Source organism: Artemia sp. Qi Xiang Cuo, chromosome 6, assembly GCF_049724085.1.
Source record: "Artemia sp. Qi Xiang Cuo chromosome 6, ASM4972408v1, whole genome shotgun sequence".
Taxonomy (NCBI): Eukaryota; Metazoa; Arthropoda; class Branchiopoda; order Anostraca; family Artemiidae; genus Artemia; species Artemia sp. Qi Xiang Cuo.
The window spans coordinates 14,027,511-14,037,474 of NC_142799.1; positions in this window are offsets into that span (position 1 = coordinate 14,027,511).

A 9,964-nucleotide genomic window follows, 5' to 3' on the forward strand; every position below is an offset into this window, starting at 1 on the left:
TTAGGTTACAAAAGATGCACGGAATTTTTAAACAAATAACATGATTTTTTTTGTTAATGGCATAATTTCAAACAGAATTCACAATTTCTATAATTTCAATTTACCACTACTTTTTCTTTAAACACGTTTTTTGACAGAAACGCTAAACACGTGCTATATTCTGTCTATAAAACAATTTATTTGGCGGCAGTTTACAGCGGCAATTTCAAAAGACTTGAGCAACGTGGTGCTTTTACCATGGTTTTTGGAAACATTTTCTTTTAAGTTTGAAAAAGAAGGATTTTTAGAGGAAAGACTTGATGATAAAGGTTCTCCCGTTGGATAATATAAGAACTAGGATCATTATACATATTTTAAAGTAAGAATTGTTTTCTTAACATGTCTCCTTATCAAGTTTCACAAGGCTAAACAATTACCTAAAAGAATTTAAAATATGTATTAGAAAATGATTTGTATATTTTTAATATTATAGTCTATTTAAAAAGAAAAATATTAAATGCTCTAAGAGGGAGAGTGGTAGAGCTTGGCACTTAAAAACTTTACCCAGGGATTGAATTTAGATTGAATGTAGGAACGGTACATGAAAGTGCACTAAACCTCCGATAATATTTAATTTTTGTACACTCACTGCTTTTTTTAGTTGGAAGAAAAAGGTCGCCTTTCGGGTATCAAAACTAAAATAAATGTTGCAGCTAAAAAGCCTAACGTTTCATCTGAGCAATCTGCAATGACTTGCCCAAGTGCTTATGCTAAGGGCATGCCTTGTAATATCCTTTTTCTTCCATTTTTATTTTCGAATTATAGATCAAATATTGAAAATAGTCAGGGTACTTGAGTAACTTTTCATAAGTTTTTTTTATTGCTTTTAATGATTTGTAGCTTATTTATATTTGAGAACGATGGTTGGCTTCCATAAGGAAAAGAAAAAAAAATTAGATTTCAACAATTATGTTCGATTTATATTATCGTTCCATTTGAGTTGCTACCTCTACTGTTACTAGCTGCAATACGTTTGTATCATTTGATTTTGAATCTTTTTCCACCAGAAAAGGATTTCTAGGCCTTCTTTTCAAATGTTTGAACATGCCTATGGTAAATTCTTGTGGTAATATTGGCTTAGTTTTGATAAGTCTAGTTATCTAGCACAGAACAACCTTCTAATTCTAATAGGAATTCTAATAGCAGAATTGGGGCTAGAAACCCCCAATTATTTTATAGATAAATATCTTTTAGTTCTTTTCATAATTTTTCATTTTTCCTTAAGTTTCGCTTTTCTTTTTCGCTGTAACATATAGTTTTAGTAATCCGGACTTTACTGAAAACAAAATACATTTTAACTGTTTTCACTTTTTTAATTTAAATAAATCAAAATTATAAAGACTTTAAGGAATGAATTTCAGTATATGTATATTAAACTGTTAATCTACTTTCAATTCTTTTTTTTTCAGTAAAATGCAAGTTATATTCTGGTCTTCCGAAGGCATGGGGGTTGTCAGCCCTATTCGTGTCAATTTCTGCTTGTTTTGAGCTTCAATCAATTATTTATTGTAATTTCTGTTTTTTTTTTTGGTTTCATTTATTTATTTGTAGTGATTTGTGGTTTTTTTTACGCCCGGAAAATTATTTGACTTTATTTTTGCTCATTTTTGGCTCTTTACTTTTCTTTGAAAAACTTATCTTGTTGAATTTTTTTTTTTTAAATAAAACTATTAACAGCGCTATAGCGTTGCCTCTGATTCATTTACGAAGAAGGAAGTCAAACATAAAACGAACTGAAATTACCTTTAGAAGAGTAGAGTTACCGCCCTACTATACGTCCTAAAGTACAGAGCCTTATTCCTCTGAACTGAAAATAGAAATATAGTTTAAGCAGTTTTCTTTTTTTATGGCCACCATTTTGAAAAAATTAAAGTCAATATTGAAGTTTCAATGAGTTTCAATATGAAAGAAATCAAAACTATCAACGCTTCCAGGAACGAGTAGGCTATTATTTCACTTTTAAAGATAAATCTAGTTTCAATAATTGTTCCCTTTAATCCTAATTGTTATCGGGATTTCGTTTTTGTTGTTGTTGGCGTTTTAATGTACATATACCAAACCGTTCAAAATAGATGCTTTTTTCAGTAAATATGCAAAAGATACTCAGACGATTTGATGGGGAAAGGAGTTGAAGCCCCACTCTATGGTTTTGCTAGATCTTATGCATAAATCTTGATTGCCCTTACGATGTTTTTTTCCTGTTATTGTTGTGACAAATTGCTTTAAATCAGGCTGGAGCCTTATTTATTGGATGTTTGATAACGTTGAACAAAACCACTATCTCAAAATTTATATCTGATATAAGGAGGGGGGATACAGAGGCAGAACAAATCAGAAGAGGGTTTGGCGCCCCTGCCTCCCCCCACCCCTTTTAACCCTTGTTGAATAACTTTTAATTGTCAATTTACTGAACCCCTTCCTAAGCTTTTACGACTGTTCACCAGCCTTCCCTAAAAGGTGGTCGAGAAAAGTAGTACATGAGAGGTACAGGACATATTACGTTGACAGCAAGGGACCACTGGCTCTGATTTTCTTGTCAGATCTGTTTTGGTTTTGCATTCTTACCTTTTTTCTTCTTTTTTTGAACATTGGGTAGGAGATTCTTTTATGGCATCTTAAAATTTGGGGAAGAATTGTTAACAAGCTGTTGCATCGGTACCATATTGTGCTTACATTTCTAAAATTAAAACTGCTTTCTATTTTAGGAGTTGTAGCTTCCTTGCCATTTCGCAAATCACGAGTTTTTTGAAGCACAAACATCTAACATGATTGTAAAGTTAGATAAAAAGGCTCAATATACCAGCATAAACTGAAAAATAGAATTGATTTTAGAAGAAGCTCTAAACATAAAAATGCTGTATATTCTAATAAGAGAGGGTACAACCTCCCAGAAGCTGTAATACAGCAAACTTGTAAGAAACAAGTTTTGGGTCATTCACAGTTGAAGAGGAGTCACACCAGAGTAAAACTTTCAACTGTTTTGTGTGCAATAAAAGTGTTTGCAAAAAACTACAGTTTGAATAGGCATTATAGAATCCATACAGGAGAAAAACCATATGAATGTGCTATATGTAAGAAACAGTTTTCTGACGGTTCTAATTTGAGAAAACATGGAAGAGTTCAAATAGAAGAGAAAACATACGGGTGTCTTATATGCAAGAAACAGTTTTCTTTGAGCTCTAGTTTGATGCTACCTAAAAGATTTCATTCTGGATAGAAACCACATAAGTGTGGTATATGTAAAAAAAAAGTGTCTTGTCGGCGGGTATTTGAGGAAACCTAATAAAATGCATATAGCAGATACACACAAAAAGCCACAGAAACGTTTTACATGCAGGAACAACTTTTGTGTAATACCTCCTCAAAACCTTACAGAATAGAAATTGTCAGTTTTCAGTTTGACAGTTTTCACCTGATTTTTACGCCCATATTACAGAACAGCACTAATATACAGACAATAGAAAATACCTGATTTTAGATCATATTCACTCATTTATATTTCTAGTCTCTGCTTTGTTCTCATTTATTCTATATTAACGTCAGTGCTAATTTTCTTTCGTATTTATATGGCATGTCATTTATGCCTCGTTTAAGATCAAATAAACAGCTTAAATTTATATTGTAATTGTGCTGCTTAATTTTTTAGGCTGTTGCATTCCCCATGCATTTGAAAATAATGGAAATATAATGGAAAATAATGGACGAATAGAATGACAAAAACAAGGGTTTCAAACATTAAAAACAAGTGAACTGTTACAAATCTAATGCGGGAGAAGTTCTACCACAAATAATTGTTGCCACTATAATCCTTGAGCATCATTTTTGCTTTGCCTGAGATCAAATTGACAGCTTTAATTTGAACTATAATCGTGGCAGTTAATTCTGATACATTGAAAAGAATGAACTTAAAAGGAAGAATGAATTAATCTAAATGTATCACATGTTTCATAATTTACACGAACTTAATTGTCAAAAATTGTTAGGAAAACTAATATAAAAACAATCCTTGGAATTTTAAAAATAAATATCTCAATTGCAATAATAAGAATTGTTATAATCAGTTTAATTTCAATTGATGTAAAATATCTATCTTGAAAACTTGGGTGATGCCAAGTTGGATAGGTTAAGGATTCCTCATAGCACAGAGAGCATTTGGACGGGTGGAATGCTGCACTCCGTCCTGTTTAGATTCTTAAAAGGGTACTAATGCCATTATCTTTTTAATTGTTTTATCTTAATTAGTTCTCACAATAGTCTTGACGTAATTAAGAGTAATGCTTCTCTAGTATTTTTTTTTTTTTTAATCTGGGCTCATCATATGAAGCGGAGGGTTATAAATTTCAACTTTTTCTATTATAAGTTAAATTCATTGTGGCATATAAAAAACTGATTACTGGGCGTATTCGTCCCCCACAAGGCTTCAAGCTGCTGAGGAATCAGGAATCAGAATTTTTAATCTTACCCTTAATCAAACAGGTTGACAATCACCAAAAATGTTCTTTAAAGAGAATGCAGTAGGTTTTAATGATATTGTCTTTAATTCCAGGGTCAGGATTTAGGTTACGCAAATCATAAACCAACTTGCCAACGAATGAACCAACTAAAACCGACGGATAAACCAACTTGGTCAATACAGTCATATTAGTGAAAATCTTGACTAATTTTACAAACTCTCTTCGAGTTAGTACAAAATAAAAGCACATCGATTGTTTGACCATTATTAACAGTGTAATACAATTCCACCGTTTTTCGAACAACCTGGTGAACTAAGGAGTATTCTAGAACAATCTAGTTCTTGTAAATCATTTTGTTTTATTCAGAGCTTGGGTGCTCATGAATTAAAAAAAACTCAAGTTACACAATGAAAAGGAGACCTCAAGAAATCTTTGGCCCTCCCAAAATCATGAAAATCAGTTCCTCCTGTTCCAAAATGCTTTACATTAATGAAACGCTTGACAAAACCGAGAAAATATAAATTTAAAATTCACCAAGAAAACGGGGATGATTTTCAGTCTGTGGGTGAAAAGAAGCGGTAAAATAAAAGAAAATATTTTTGCCAAACCTCCTCTGCCTCTGCCAGGGCCTCTGCCAAACCTCCTTGAGTGCTCAAACAAAAAGGAGACTAAATATAATAAATCAGCAAACCTTAAAAAAGTTACCAGTGGCAGCTGGGGTTCGTTCCTTGCTATATCCAGCTAATATAAATAGCATCATTATATAGCTTTTTTGTAAAATCCTTTGTGGTTGAAACCTACGATTATGATATCATTCATCATCTTGTATGCGAAGATGTAGTTTTGTCAAAAATGGATTTTAGTTTTAATGTTATGTTTCGGTACTTACAAAAGCACGTAGGTATAGCACCTTTAAAATGGGCACTTAAATAGCTTTCTATGTTGCTCCAGTGCTCCGCTACCAGTGGAGGAAAAAAATAAAAAGAGGACACATCAGTGCTACTCATTCAAAAAAAGTGACTTTCTTTGTTGTTCCAGTGAAGGGACTGTGTATTTCCTGTATTGAGCTTTTGGCCATGACAGTTCCAACGTTGTACTTTTTGTTTCGATCCGACTGCATTTTAGAAGTTTCAGGGAATTCTTTTCTAAATTCCCTTAAATTTCGTTTCAAAATCACATTTTACTATTAAGTCGAATCTAAATAATAGTTATCATTCCCAAATAAGCTAGAAATGACAATTTTGTCTCGCTTGCCTGTTGATTTAGGCGTTTTTAATTTTTGGCAACTATGGGCTGAGGTTCTTTCCATACCAGATAACGGCTAGCGCTGAAACCATGATTTTGCAGAAGTTTTAATGAGCATGAACTTTCAATTTAACAAACATGAACTAAGTATTTTACATACCATAAGATTGAGAACTGATACTGACTGAGAAAACTAAGAGTTTATTGATCAATCCCTTAGAATATATCCTTCGATAAAATTTTCACTAAGACTTCTTTGGAATAATTTTATTTGAAAGTTTTAGTCTCAGCCTTTATTACAGGTTAGGCAATAAATATATTTTTAGGAAGGGGCTCTGAAAGTACTCATGTTGTTTGAATTCAGGAGAACCAGGAAAGTAGCTAAGATTTAACTTTTTAGGGGGTGGGGATGTATCGTTATACAGTCACATCTTCTAACATTACATAAGTAGGGTATTTCAAATCCTGAGAACGTAGGAAGGAGAGCCAGACATCTGAAAAAATCCATGACCAAAGAATTTATAAAAGGGGGTATTTTTGCCTGACCTTGAAATTCTTTAAACAATCGAAGATGTTTTCTCATAATTTGTTTAATTTCTTTTTCTTTTTCAGATTTTTGCTTTTACGAAATATGTTCTTTTGGTTTCAAACCATTAGTAATGGCTTTGTAGATAATAACTTCTTAAACCTTTAGTTTACACTAACACTGTTTAAACAAATTATATTTAGACAAACAATTTTAGAAAAATAGTAAAACCAGTAATTGGACATAATTATACCTTTTTAAGGTCCATTAAAGATCAATAAAGGTCATGTTTCCATCAAGGGTGTATTAAATAGTCCGCGAGGTGAAAATGTTCATTTTGGGAAATTGATAGTGCAAACTATTATGACATCTGTTTAACCATACATTAAAGAGGAGTTTACTTTCTGTTGCCCGTTCCGTGTTGTCTGTTGAGGGTTATTGTACTACATCAAAAGACTCCAGGTGCATCCAAGTTGTCAAAAAACGCATCTGAGTGTATCTATATTGATTTCAGGAACGCCTACGGGTATTAAGCTCAAGCTTTTATGGAATACTAAGGGGATTGTTAAATAAAAATCAAATTGACACTATATGCATCCAGGTTTACGAAACGGCATATCTTCAATATTTAAAGAGCAGTTAGGGAAGCATAGCAAGTTGAAACAATCAGAGATTGTTGAGGGAGTGTTCAATAAACCGCAAACGACGCAATGGGCTTCGGACTTTAACGGTTAGGGAAGGGGAAATTAGCCAAACTCCTGTTCGAAGTAATTTTTGTTCGTTTTAAGGTTCACTTGAATATTCAGTTTCATTTTCACTCATTTTAAGATTTATTTATTCATCTATATTTGTATCTGTTATCTTTTTGTTTACTATGACCGTTTATTTTCATTAATTAAAACACTGTTTCAACAAAACAAGTTTTTCAAAGAAAAGTAAAGAGCTTCATTAAGCCAAGAATGAGCAAAAATAAAGTCAAAAATCTTCCAAGCGTAAAACTACCACAAATCACCATCAATAAATAAATGAAACTCAGAACGAACAGAAAATAAAGTAAATAGCCAAGTTAAACTCGAAACCAGAAAAATTAAAATGAGCAGGGCTGATAACCCCCATGCCTTCTCATGATCAGAACACAATTTACGCAAGTGTGACAAGGTAAACCACAACAAAACACTACTGAAATATTCCAACTCTTGCATTTCACCGAAAGAAAACCGAAGTGAAATTTGAAAAATCAAGAGAATGTAACTGTGACAAGGTAAACCACGACAGAACACTACTGAAATATTCCAACTCTTGCATTTCAGTGAAAGAAATTCGAAATAAACTTTGAAAAATCAAGAAATTGTAACTGTGACAAGGTAAACCACTATAAAACACAACTGAAATATTCCAACTCTTGTATTTCATCGAAAGAAATTCAAAATGAACTTTGAAAAATTAAGAGAATGTAACTCTGACAAGTTAAACCACGACAAAATACTGCTGAAATATTCCAACTCTTGCATTTCAATGATAGAAATTCAAAATGATCTTTGAAAAATTTAATAGAATGTAACTGTGACAAGGTAAACCTCCACAAAGAACTACTGAAATATTCCAACTCTTGCAATTCAACGAGAGAAATTAAAATTAAACTTTTAAAATCAAGAGAATGTAACTGTGACATGATAAATCATGACAAAACACTAGTGAAATATTCTAACTCTTGCCTTTCAATGAAACAAATCCAAAATGAACTATGAAAAATTAATAGAATGTAACTGTGACAAGGTAAACCACAACAAAACACTACTGAAATATTCCAACTCTTGCATTTCAACGAAAGAAATTCAAAATGAACTTTGAAAAATCAAGGAAATGTAACTGTGAAAAGGTAAACCCACAACAAAACACTACTGAAATATTTCAACTCTTGCATTTCAATGATAGAAATTCAAAATGAACTTTGAAAAATTAGGAGAATGTAACTGTGTTAAGGTAAACCACAAGAAAACACTACTGAAATATTCCAACTCTTACATTTCAACGAAAGAAATTCAAAATGAACTTTGAAAAATCAAGAGAATGCAACTGTGAGAAGATAAACCAAGACAAAACACTACTGAAATATTCCAACTCTCACATTTCAATGAAATAAATTCAAAATGAACTTTGAAAAATTAACAGAATGTAACTGTGATAAGGTAAACCACAACAAAACGCTACTGAAATAATCCAACTCTTGTATTTCAATTAAAGAAATTCAAAATGAACTTTGAAAAATCAAGAAAATGTAACTGTGACAAGGTAAATCACGACAAAACACTACTGACATATTCCAACTCTTGCATTTCAATGAAAGAAATTCGAAAAGAACTTTAAAAAATCAAGAGAATGTAACTTTGACAAGGTAAAACACAACAAAACACTACTGAAATATTCCACCTCTTGCATTTTAACGAAAGTAATTCAAAATGAACTTTGAAAAATCATGAAAATGTAACTGTGACAATGTAAACCACAACAAAACACTACTAAAATATTATAACTCTTGCATTTCCAAGAAAAAAATTCAAAATGAACTTTGAATAATTAATAGAATGTAACTGTGACAAGGTAAACCATGACAAAACACTACTGAAATATTCCAACTCTTGCATTTCTACGAAAGAAATCCAAAATGAACTTTGAAAAATTAAGAGAATGTAACTGTGACAAGGTAAACCATGACAAAACACTACTGAAATATTCCAACTCTTGCATTTCAACGAAAAAAAAACTAAAATGAACATTGAAAAATCAAGAGAATGTAACTGTGACAAGGTAAACCACATCAAAACACTACTGAAATATACCAAATCTTGCATTTCAACGAAAGAAAACCAAAATGAACTTTGAAAAATCAAGAGAATGTAACTGTGACATTGTAAACCACGACAAAACACTACTGAAATAATCCAACTCTTGCATTTCAATGAAAGAAATTCAAAATGAACTTTGAAAAATCAAGAGAATCTAACAGTGACACTGTAAACAACAACAAAACACTACTGAAATATTCCAACTCTCGCATTTCAATGAAAGAAATTCAAAATGAACTTTGAAAAATTAAGAGAATGTAACTTTGACAAGGTAAACTACAACAAAACACTACTGAAATATTCCAACTCTTGCATTTCAATGAAAGAAATTCAAAATGAATTTTGAAAAATCAAGAGAATGTAATTGTGACAATGTAAAACACAACAAAACACTACTGAAATATTCCAACTCTTGAATTTCAATCAAATAAATTCAAATGAACTTTGAAAAATCAAGAGAATGTAACTATGACAAGGTAAACCATAACAAAACACTACTGAAATAATCCAACTCTTGCATTTCAGTGAAAGAAATTCAAAAGAACTTTGAAAAATCAAGAAAATGTAACTGTGACAAGGTAAACCACGACAAAACACTACTGACATATTCCAACTCTTGCATTTCAATGAAAGAAATTCGAAAAGAACTTTGAAAAATCAAGAGAATGTAACTGTGACAAGGTAAAACACAACAAAACACTACTTAAATATTCCAACTCTTGCATTTTAACGAAAGTAATTCAAAATGAACTTTGAAAAATAATGAAAATGTAACTGTGACGAGGTAAACCACAACAAAACACTAATAAAATATTCTAACTCTTGCATTTCCAAGAAAAAAATTCAAAATGAAC